General features: G+C 35.5%; 1 long non-coding RNA gene across 9 annotated transcripts in view; it reads right to left on the bottom strand.

Moving 5' to 3' along the window:
• Positions 1–12,558, bottom strand: part of LOC110438386 (retrovirus-related Pol polyprotein from transposon gypsy) — a 63,324-nt gene that overhangs the window by 34,974 nt on the left and 15,792 nt on the right. For 8 of the 9 annotated variants that reach the window (XR_015526518.1, XR_015526522.1, XR_015526520.1 and 5 more), the window contains one exon: positions 12,282–12,341. This is a non-coding gene — a long non-coding RNA (retrovirus-related Pol polyprotein from transposon gypsy). The remainder of the gene's footprint in view (positions 1–12,281; positions 12,342–12,558) is intronic. The other variant, XR_015526524.1, reaches the window with a different exon arrangement.

The raw sequence follows: 12,558 nt of genomic DNA on the forward strand, positions 1-12,558 counted from the left end.
CATGGTCTGTTTCCTGCCAGTAAGTCTTGGCACATCTGACGGTGTGATGTGTCACTCACAGCTCATAGTGTATTACAGACGAGGGCTGTGCTTCTACAGGGGGCCAAACGCAGAGCCAAGAACAAAGAGTAATTAAAGAGAACGTCAGCTTCAATGTTCTTCAGCCTCTCCGAGAAGGTGCTTTACTCGTACTCTTTGACCATTCAAGTGCATCAGAAAAACACTACCACAGCAGGTTTCCTCAATCAATGGATAAATATCTTGCAGCTCAGAAATTCAAGTCAGAACCGCAAAACTCAGAAATGGGAGTTATAATTTTAGAATTGGGAGCTCTAAAATGCATTTGTGAGAAATTCTTAGAACAATGTATGTAAAATTGACAGAGAAATAAATAAATTCTGCTAAAGAATTTCAAAAATTACTTTATTTTTTGCAGTTTTATGTCATTGTCTCACAATTTTGACTTTTTTCTTCCAGAACTGTGATTTTATAGGCCTTGTCAGACCTTTTTAGTTTTGATCATACACCCAGCATTTGCATTGCAGCATGCAAATACACTCATTTGTGTGCAAATTTTTATTTATGGGTGTGCTGGTCTAAAAAGGTGCGCATTGTTGCTATATTAAAGCCTGTTTCACACCCCAAGCGCAAGCGGCGCGTGAGCAGAGCACGAGCAGCACGTGTTTTTTTTTTTTGGTGTCCATGTTAACAAATTAGAGCTTTCATACCACACACAGAAGCACCGCGTCAGCAAAAGGCATGAGCGTCGTTGAAGCAGCAGTGCTGCGATAGTTTCGGTGCTGGGTCTATTTTTGCCGGCCTGCTCACTCAATTAAAGTGACAGTGGATTGATAATGACCAAAACACATTGAGAGTAAAAAGTAGCAATTTTGCCCAATAAATGCATCAACAGTATTCACTGATTTATATATATTATAGTCAATAAAATGAACATAAACAATTAACAACTGCAACAAACATTTATTTAGGCCTGAACTACAAAACCAATTGTAAAACAACTTTAGTATCACTTTTATTTAGGTTGCACACTAGTGTTGCAGGAGAGGGGAAGTGGCCATTTTAAGACTATTTACGGGAGTTGTAGTCTGTAGCGAAGTGTTTTATGGATAGTGTAGTTCGACACACATGCTGGATGATGTTTGCTCGCTGTGTGCTGTGCAGTTGAAGCAGAGGAAGAAAGTTTTATTCAGCTTTGTTTTATGTTCACTCAAGTTATTCCACCCGGGAGCTGTTTGCACTGTGAACCTGACAACACGAAAATAAGTAAAAGAAGGGCATGCATTGATTACTGTTGTCTGTCTCATCCTTTGCAAGAGCTGTTACTCTGCCGCTGGACATTACTGAAGAGAAGAAAAAAGAAAGCAGCACTAGTTTGCTCATGTACAAATATCATAACTATATTGTGTAAATGTTATTATAACTCGATCTACAACATCCTGACAATAAAAAAAAAATGATATATCACAGGCAATTGTCTTCTGAGTGCACCAGACATGAATGACACTTCTTATAGAGCTTGAGAAGCAGACTGTACTGTATGATTATTCATTCATTCATTTTCTTGTCAGCTTACTACGCTACACTATACACTAGGGACAATGTCTTTGGACTGTGGGGGAAACTGGAGCACCTGGAGGAAACCCACATAAACGCAGGGAGAAGATGCAAACTCCATACAGAAACGCCAACTGACCCAGTGACCTTCTTGCTGTGAGGCGACAGCACTACCTACTGCGCCACTGCGTCAAACTGTATGATCTATATAATTTGTAAAATAAAGAATTGCCGGTTAAGGAAACAGCATAGGAGGAAGTTGCCGCGGCCTTGGTGCAGATGAAACGTTTTTTATAAAAGTGTATTTGTATATAGAGAGATGGGTAACTAGATAGAATGGACAGAGATAGATTGATTTCTGCAGCAGCTGCCGAAAACTGCACCCTGCCGACGCAGCTGGTGTGAAAGGCAAACGCCTGCGTGCTGCTTCTGCTCTCCATGCGTGCTGTGCACGCACTGCTCATGCACTGCTTTCACTTGCGGTGTGAAACAGGCATAAGGCTACTGAAATACTTTAAAAGACTATAGAACTAGTCATAAGCAGGTCCACAGCATCCAGACATGTGGCTTATTGCACACACTGGGATGTCCAGCAGCACACAAACATCTTCAAATATTATTATTTAAACGAATAAAATGTAAAAGATTATTATATTTTTACAGCTAGGTGTCCAAACTGTTTTTTATCCTTAAAAGTACAAAAGTAGATTCAGACATGCCAAAATTGCACCTGTGCCTTGGGCTTTAGATAAGTACAATAGAGCCAGTAGTCTGGCTTGTATCTGAGCTAGGGGTTGTGTCTTTGTTTGTTGGCCTTGTGCTGCCCTGTGAAATAGTGGTCATTGGGGCAGTACCATTTCAAAAGCTACACTTTTGTGCCACACAGGTCCACATACCTTTTAAGGTAAACATTAATACTTATATTAACTTAAAGAATCAAAATTGTACCTTTAAAAGCACTGATGTGCACCTGTAAAATACAAAAATGTACCTTTTGCCAAGGTACCACACCAGTGACAGGTTTTACACCTTTATTTCTGAGTGTGTCCCGCCTTTTTAATTACCATTCCCATTTTTTGTCCTTGTTTGTCTAATGGTGTTCACCTGACCCCTGTGTGCTGTTTCCTTTATACTGAGCTCATTTCCCTCTTTTTTATGTGCTTTCCTGACTTGAGTCTTATAAGTACTTGTTTAACCATTTTGTATCCAGTCTAGTTGTTTATTTTCTCTTGTTAAATTCAGTTTTTTATGTTTGTATGTCTATTTTTGTCCAGGTTTATATTTAAACCGTCCTGACCCTGTCTGCTATTTTTGTTAGTATTCATTTTGGCATTTAATATTCCTTGACCTATTGTTTTATGATTAGGCTTCACGATTGTTTTATAAACTCAATGTTAACAAACCTTTTATTATTTTTGTTCTTTGTTCACTGTGGTCAGTTTTCATAGTTTTTTTTTATGTTGTGCCATATAAATAAAAGTGTTATTGTATTTTTGATTTTGTCCTCATTTTTTTCTAGTTTCAGAAAGGTTGCTTGCTGACTTTCTTTGCAGTTCTAGTCTTTTTTCCAAGCCTTCTATTTTACTTTGGCATTTTGTATTCATAAATTCCAGTTAATAACAAGAACATTTGTATATAACTTCATTTTCTCTTATTTCTTTTTATTCTCTGAAAACATTATTTTGTATGTTTTTACTTTTGTGCCATTTCTCTAGTCAAAGTTAAGTGAGTTTTTTTGTAAAACAAGCAAAATAATGTTCTAATTTCCCATTTTGAAATAAGACTAGTTTGCTTACCTTATTGGCAGATCATTTTGCTTGTTTTTAAAAATAAAAAAAACACACTTAACTTTGAATTATTATTTCTAAAAACAAGACAATCTTTTTTTTTATTTGTCTAGAAAATGTTTCTTGATTTAAAAATGTTTTTAGATATTTGGTCTAAAAACCAGACAAATAAAATCTAAGTAAAAAAATAATTTTTCTTGCAGTGTACCAACAAACAAGGGGACAAAAAATCCTAAAATATGTGCTCGCAGCTTTATCTTAATAAAAACGAGAACTTCAACAACTCCATTAGCCCAAGGTTTTGTAAATCAGGATGGTAGGCCTACTTAGCAAGATGTGTGTTGTGTTAGTCAAGCAAGCTGTCATCCTCTGACAGTGTGAACATGACAAGTGTGGAGCCGTGCTGTCTTACGTCCACCAGCAAGAGCAATCGCACGCAGGTCCAGTGAATGCAGAATACTGCTGTTTTAATAACCGGCGGGGTTATTTGTACATGTCAAAAAGATTCTTGTCTCTACAGATACAGACCAACAGGCTTCATTACACAGCAGTGTAATAAATCCATGCTCGCTCTTCGTAACAATCCTAAATCACGGAACAAATCATCCTCACTGACCGAAATTGATTTCCTCTAAATTATGTCTAGCGACCATTTTGAAAATTTAATCAACCTTGGCTGTCAAGATGCTTATATCATGCCTGAAAATCATTATGTGCTGCATTTTTAAGCAAAACTACCATATTAAAATATGTTTTACTGACATAAACTTGAACATTACTATATTGTAACATATTTTCTGGTTCATATTTGTCCAGACAGATATAAAAACAGTAAGTGATATTACCATTGTGATTACTAAAAACAACTAAAATCTGTAAATGTACTGCTTTAAACTGAAATATTTGTTAATGATATTAACAAACCAAAATTCTTTCACTGAGCATTATTGTAAAATAGCCTATATCTATGATGTTTACATTTCAAATTTCAGTTACAATAATTAATAATATAATATAATATAATATAATATAATATAATATAATATAATATAATATAATATAATATAATATAATATAATATAATATAACAGTTCTCTTTGGTTTATTAATCTGATTTGCTGATAGCCGTGAGATATTAAAGGTGCAGTAGGTGATCTGCCAAAATGCTAACCGCTTAGCATGTTATCTTTGGACGGCGGGGAAGGACTGTGATTCAAAGCCACTCCCCCTAAAATTGCGAGCCCGCGCACCTGCGTCACAACTACAGGCAGACAACCCACTAGTTCATGTCATTCGCCAGTTAGTTAGTGCCAGCGCCATGCAGGAATTACATTTATTACTTAGCCAAACTTACATGCCATTTCAAAAAGCTAAAGTAACTCCAATATTGATTCATGTTTTAAAAAGTTTCAATTCAGCATTTGACTTCTCCCGGTGTGTCTCGTAACCGCGCGGTACTTATGCAGATGGGCATGCGCGAATGGCAGATCTGCATAAACACGAACAGATGCGCAGAAGTCTGAATCTACATTTGCTGACAGACAGTCTGAGCTGCTTATCGGAATTATGGGAGATGTCGATCCGACTCTATTTAATTGGATGAACATTTTTTAGTTTTCTGCTTTACCCAGAATATAAAAATACATGTAAACACATTTAGAACATTTACTGTAATCATTACAATTGGACTTTGAAGAGACTTTCAACCAGCACAAAAAAAATGCTTCTGAAGACAATCACCTACTGCACCTTTAAAGTATTATCATCACTCGTCCAGCCTCTTCACCCTTGTGTATTACTCCGCCCACAAAAGTGGCAGGCAGAGGACTACAGTTTGACAAATATTGCAGCTGTTGGACAACATAATGTACTTTTGAGGCTTTTAGGCAAGAATGTAGGGTTTAGATTGTAACTATGCAGTTTATTTATAATGCCTCTTTTAAATAGTCATAATTTTGGAGATTCAGAGCTTTGGCAGCCATCAGTCATACTGAGCAGAGCAAAGACAGTTGACGTTCCACCACTAGTAGGCGACAGAAACAGAATAATAAGTCGTTAGGGGAGAAAAACTCAACATAAATTTTGAACTACAGCTGAACAAATCATTAAAGAACAGGTAAGTGACATTCTAAGTGGATCTCTCTCTTTTGTATGTTGTAGTGCTGTATTTATATCATAGTAATCTGGTAGTGTTTACTTTCCTTTGGCATTTTCCGTGTTAATTATTGTGATCTCCCAATTGAGAAATACAGGGAAATCTCTCTAGACTGATGGAATTTCATGCGGTTCCGCCTAATAATCTTAAAATGTGAGCAATATCACCTGATGTGTCATCAATTTAGATATTACGCTAGAGAATCATTCAAATACTATCGCTAAAGTCACATTTGTGAAACAGCAAAGTAGAAAGTAGTTCCTCATACAAAAGGACCTTTGAGACTCTCCATGCTTGTTATTTTCTTATTTTTTTTAATACACAATTATGCCGTTGAACTGTTGTATAAATGCAGTATCACACCTGTAGCAGTGCAATATGGATGTATATCGTCACTGGTGGGACACTAAGCGCACGCCTCCCACCACTGTCGATGTACAGCCATATCGCACTGCCACTCGTGCGATATTGCATTTATATAATTATAATATAAATTTTTAATATATAGTATATAACTTATATATAATATATAAATCAGTGATAAATACTAAAACTACACAATGAAAAAAATACTGCTGCCTTATTATTTTGTTGAATCAAATTAACTTTTATAGTAATTTCAATGTACATTAGTCAAGCTAACAAAAAAGTTAAACTTTGTCAAATAAAAAAAAAAATAATCTAGTTGAAACCTGATTATCTTATTAAAATAAGTTAAAGTAACATTAAAATATTTGTTGCCATGACTGTATTTTTGTGTGTATTTGTATTTGGAATAAAATACAAAACTTTACTTTAAAAATATCATAGTTTAACTTGAAAATAATATAATTAAAATCCAAATTAACACAAATAATAAATAAAATAATAGTACATTTTAAAATAAGTAAATTTAACAAACTAAAATTAAAATCCATAATCAAAGACTACAGTTATAATCATTAATGATAATTGAATGAAGCTGGATGAAAATAGCACTCATATATTTTTTAATATTAACATAATTCATTCATTTTAATTTCAGTTTAGTTCCTTTAATAATCCAGGGTTGCCACAGCGGAATGAACCGCCAACTTATCCAGCACATGTTTTACGCAGCGGATGCCCTTCCAGCGGCAACCCATCTCTGGGAAACATCCATACACACTCATTCACACTCATACACTATTGACAATTTAGCCTACCCAATTCACCTGTACTGCATGTCTTTGGACTGTGGGGGAAACCAGAGCACCTGGAGGAAACCTATGCGAATGCGAGGAAAACATGCAAACTCCACACAGAAACGCCAACTGACCCAGCCGAGGTTCGAACCAGTCACCTTCTTCCTGTGAGGCGACAGCATTACCTGCTGCGCCACTGTTTCACACATATTAACATTATACAATATTCACATTTATGTAACTCATCAATTCCAATATTTCTTTTAAATATTATTAAAACTCTAACTAAAATATATTTTAAATGACAAAAACTTAATTTTAAATATTAATGCAAATCACATTGACGTGTTCTCTAAAAGTGTTAAAACGAAAGTTCTTTAATACTGAGTTATAATTTTAACATGTTGTTATTTACCGCCCATAAGACAGCACTTCTTATTTTTCCTATGGTTTAACCTGAAGCACTAATACAACCAAAATAAAAACAGAAATGCACATTAACAGAAACTATATAAATCCAGATTTCCAATCTACAAGATCTCCTACTGATTCTGCAAAGGCTGTGTAAAAACCTAAAGAACCACTGTACAATGAATGAGTTTGTAAGTGGTATTTATCCTGACACAAGGAGCAGCTGCTTTAATCTCTGTACGTTACACTTGTCGACAGTAATAATCAGCTCTGTCTCCTCACACGAACAGGGAACCGACAGTTTCACTAGGAGCACACACCAATCCAATTAAGCCTTAATTGAGTGTTGCAAGGTCCATTGATTACAACTGCACCAGAGTAATAGGATGAGCAAGCGCTGAGATGACCTCAGAAATTAGGCACGAGACCCTGGAGGTTTCAGGGTGTCTGGTCGTAATGTTGGGGCCAATGAGGGTGAATCTGCTTTGGAGATCCTGATTGCTTCTGTCAAGACCCCACAATCATTCAATGTCACACAAAGAAAAATAGAGGCTCTTCAGTGATGTATAACTGACAGCAGACAAAGACACTTATATTCCATAAAACTGTTAAATGTGTTAATGTTGAACGCAGGAAAGATTGGCTTGCCAGTTTCAGAAATAAAAAATGATTAATGTTTTTGTACGTGAAAGTTTTTTTATAAGAAATTAAAAAATGGACTGTCATTAATAGTTGTGCGATTTAACCTTAAAGGCACCTATTTTACCCCTTTTTACAAAATCTAAGATACTACTTGGGTGTCTCCAGAATGTGCCTGTGAAGTTTCAGCTCAAAATACCTATCAGATTATTAAATATATAACATAGAATCTGTCCATTTTGGTGTCTGAGTTCAGTGTAGCCGTTTTTGTAGCCTGTGACTTTAAAAGCAAATGAGCTGCTTCTCCCCGCACACTGTTCCCACGTGCGTGTCTGCTTCTTATTGTGCGTTACAACAGATAAACAGCACAGTGACAGAGACAGACTCAAATGAAGTCAAAAATACCAAGTAAGTTTATTTTATGTATTTGTGGTGGAATTTATTCAAGCCTTTCCGAAACGATGAGTTTCACAGAAATCTGTTAACAGCACACACACACACACACACACACACACACACACACACACACACACACACACACACACACACACACACACACACACACACACACACACACACACACACACACACACACACGTTTACTGACACTATGTGGCTGTGGTGATTATATCACTTTAAAAACACACAGCAATTTGAACTTTAATACAAACATGCTCTGTTTTAAAATTGTTTTAAATGTATAAGACTCACATAAAAAACTAATAAAAATTGCAGAGAGTTGTAACAAATATTTTAATCCCAGTTTATTTGCAAAAACAAATGTTCTGTGGACATGCATGTACATGTTAGTATTGAAAAATGATGCCTTTCAATCAATTTAGGGGGCGGGGAAACTGCACTCCTACGTCAAGTTGCGGTAGGCCTCAAAATCACTGGGATTTGGTATTTTAACGTTAGGAAATTTTTAAAAAAATACTTGTTGGGTTTATATCACTCCAATATGACAGTGGATACTAGGGTTGGGCATCTAAGCTATAATGCCGATCCGATACGTATCTCGATACAAAGAATACGATCCGATATATTAGCGATACATTTGTGACATATTGCGATGCAACACGATGCGATTCACACCCATATCACGATACAATGCGATAATGCAGCACTAACTAATTAGATCAAGTTTATGAGATGATGTGAAAGAGGATGCTGTGCCATTGAATGAGTTTGATTATTTATTAACCAAGTAAAACCAAGACTTTTTTTACAAACTGGCTCTTCTCTCAGAGCCAGAGTGTCAGTTTACAGTAGAGGGCCATTTTAGAACATATAGCACATATTATTTAAGTATTTTCAAGATAAACAGAATGTATAAGTGAAATATAAATTAAAAATATATATATTTGCACTCTTTCAACATAAAGGTTTACCATTGCACAACAAGAATTGTGATTTAACTTTTCAACTATGAAAACAAGTTTTACAAAGATATTTTGCCACTGATTATTCAAAACTTAAGGTTGTGAACTAGCAGTGTTATGCTGCTTTGAAACATCACTGTAAATAACAGGCTAATAAAAATATAACAAACCAGCAATCTTCTTGATGTGAGGTGGTCAAACTACCCACTGTGCCACCGTGACACCCATTATTTTTATCATTATTATTATTAATATTATTATTATTATTATAATTAAATAAAAATTAACAGGAGGAGGTGTTTAAAACCTTCGTTCTCCGTGACACTAGGCTGAATATCTTTGCAGATGAACAATGCAATAGCATTCGTTATTGGCGTAGAGCGCACAAAACTGTTGCGCACGGAAAAAAAAACTTGCAATGCTTTTCTCACCACTTTTGGAGCTGGTTGAAGCAGTGCGAAAGCCGGGGATGCAGGAACACTGGAAGATGCTTTCACAACAACACCGTGGCGCCGCTTCAAGTGAGATTTCAGATTAGTCATACTGCATGACTTAAAACTCAGTGAGGAAAAAAATGTTTGTTATGCTTCTCGCGCTTTCTGAGGGCGCTCCACTAGCTTCATCCGCACACCTGATACACTGAGTTGTAGTGTAAGTGTACATATCCGCAAATCCCTTGCTAAGGCTTACTTTATGTAGGTCGATTAAATTATGCGCCAAAAACAGGTTGACAACACTTGTTAATAAATAAAAAATACATTCTATATTAAAAATATAAGCTGTATCTCGGAAAAATCGATGCATCTCGCAAAAACCGATGCATCTCGATTTGCTTCCAAAATTTCATTCATCCTCTGCTGCTCAACCGATGCACTCGCATCGTGCACGCGCATGACCGCGTATCGATACATATCGATGAATCTTCCCATCCCTAGTGGATACACTATACCAGGGCTATTTAATTTGGTGGCCCGTGGGCTAAACCCGGCCCCCCAGGCAATTTTTTCCGGCCCTCCAAATAGTGACCAAGACATCAAAAATAAATTTAGTTCAGTCGAAAAACGGGCTCTATAGTTATGAAGTGTCTGTTCAATAAAGAACAAACTGCAGTTGAAGGTTGCGCAGAGAGCGAGTCACCTGACATTAAGCGAGTGGCACGGGCAGCCGAAATGTAATTATTCAAATACAACTTATTAGTATTTTATATTGCTGTTTATTATATTGCTATATTGCTCTTATATTGCTGTTGTGTCATCCCTTATTTTACAAGTCATATCTCTCCGGCAACTCATTTGGGATGCTTTTCATGAACTGGCCCCCATGGCAAACTAATTCAATAGCCCTGCACTAAACCTACACGCAGTTCTGTACAAACAGCTTACAAAAGCTGTTTTTATGTTTTCATCATAGCTGCCCTTTAAAGGATTACTTCACCCAAAAATGAAAAACCTATTGACGAACTAGCTTTTTAATGCTTCAAAGTTCAAAAATCCATGATTTACACGTTTTATAGTAAGGGAAGCCCTAGCGCATGTTCTGAATGAGTTACGGGACTTCTGAATGAACTTCTGAAGCTACAATTAATGTGTAGATTAGATCACATGTAAAAAAGTAGTTATGCAACTTTCCTTCACCTAATTTCTAAACTATCAAGGCTCGCCAAAGCATTTGTCTACCACAACAATTCGTCATCTTGGAATTATAAGGTTCTATCTGCATTCTAAATGATTTTGAGATATTGAGCTTCAAAGTTTTTGCATTCCATAGCAAACAGTATGTGTGTAACATTTTTTTTAAATAAGAAGTCTTAAAATGTAAACCACTTATAAAAAAAACACCCCATAATGTAAAAAAAAGTTGTCATTTAATAAGAATATGTCAATAAATCAATTGTGAGAGAACCATATAAATCTAAGGTGACGAATTATCCACCTCATTAATCTGGACACACATATGTGCAATTACACACACACACACACACACACACACACACACACACACACACACACACACACACACACACACACACACACACACACACACACACACACACACACACACACACACACACACACAAATAAATAAATTAATTAATAAATTAATTAATAATAGGTAAAGGTAGGTCAAATCAAGAATATTAATAACATCTGTGTCTTTGCAATAATTGGGTTAGAGAGAAAGACGATGAATTCTATTCAGAAGGGCTCATCCCTAAGCTTTAATCCTTTCAAAGTGTTTTCTCTTTGGAGTGACAACTTCGATGGGATGTAGAGTAGGCTGTAGGAGTGAAAAAAGCTTCTGTTTGGAATGCACTTCTGCATAATCTTGAGACAGTAATAGTGGTGTGCCTCTGTTATAGTTGATGGCCAAAACACATGCTCATAACGATGAACACTGTGCAGGCTGTGGCTTATTTTTTTGTTTACTTATTTATGTATGTATGTCAGTAGCCTATGTATGTGTGCATTAATAACTTTTATATATTTTGTCATTTTTTTAATATATAATTTTACACTACTTGCTTAGAGAAACTCTATATATACATTTATTGATAAAATACAGCTGGCATTGTGTGACACAATACAACTTACATGTGTTTTCATCAATTTATTTTACACTTATTTATTTTCACATTATTTTAGAGCCTTCATTTTGATTTAGACCTAAACCTGAAATAGATTTGTCCTGTCTTAATACTCTGTTTTTTCTTTTATTTTGTTACTATACATTTTTTCTGTCATTGTCCTTGTATGTTCATTTTTATACAAATTGCAAGAAAGAGAAAAAACAAAACAAAACTAAAAACAATTCCCTGAGCAAAGGATCATGGGTGCCTGAACAAAAAGAAAACATTTTGAAGAAAGCTAAAAGTCAATGGTTACATGTTTCCAGTAAATGATGAGGGACCGTATTTGAGTGAACCACCCCTTTAAGTGATCTAGTCATTTTTACAGTTTTCGGATGGATTCATGTGCTTTTGAAAGCTTCAAAATAAAACTCACTATCCAACACCATTATGGAATAGAAGGGCCACTTTAAACTAACAGAAAAAAAAATCATATACATCATCGATGGTTTGAGTAAATTAAGGGGTAATTTTAATTTTTGGGAAAACTATTCCTTTAATGTAATGTTGTTGGGTAAAAGGTGCATGTCAAAAACCCCTTACCTGCCTTCATTTTTGACACTTGCAGATGATCATTGTGATTTTTGTCATTCTTTCAGAAACCTACAGTATAAAAAAATAAATTATAAATGTCAATGACATGTACAAACTATAACATTCAGTTTCAGAGAGTTGCACCACATGACTTTTTACAACATGAATTAACCTTACCTTGTCAAACATTTCACTCATTTAAATATTGTTTAAATATTGCTTTTAAATAAATAATTTTTTATATTTTTATCTGTTTTTAATCATTGTATGGTCTGTCTTGTTTATT

This window comes from Danio rerio, chromosome 25 (genome assembly GCF_052040795.2).
Source record: "Danio rerio strain M-AB ecotype USA chromosome 25, GRCz13ab, whole genome shotgun sequence".
In the NCBI taxonomy this organism is placed as follows: Eukaryota; Metazoa; Chordata; class Actinopteri; order Cypriniformes; family Danionidae; genus Danio; species Danio rerio.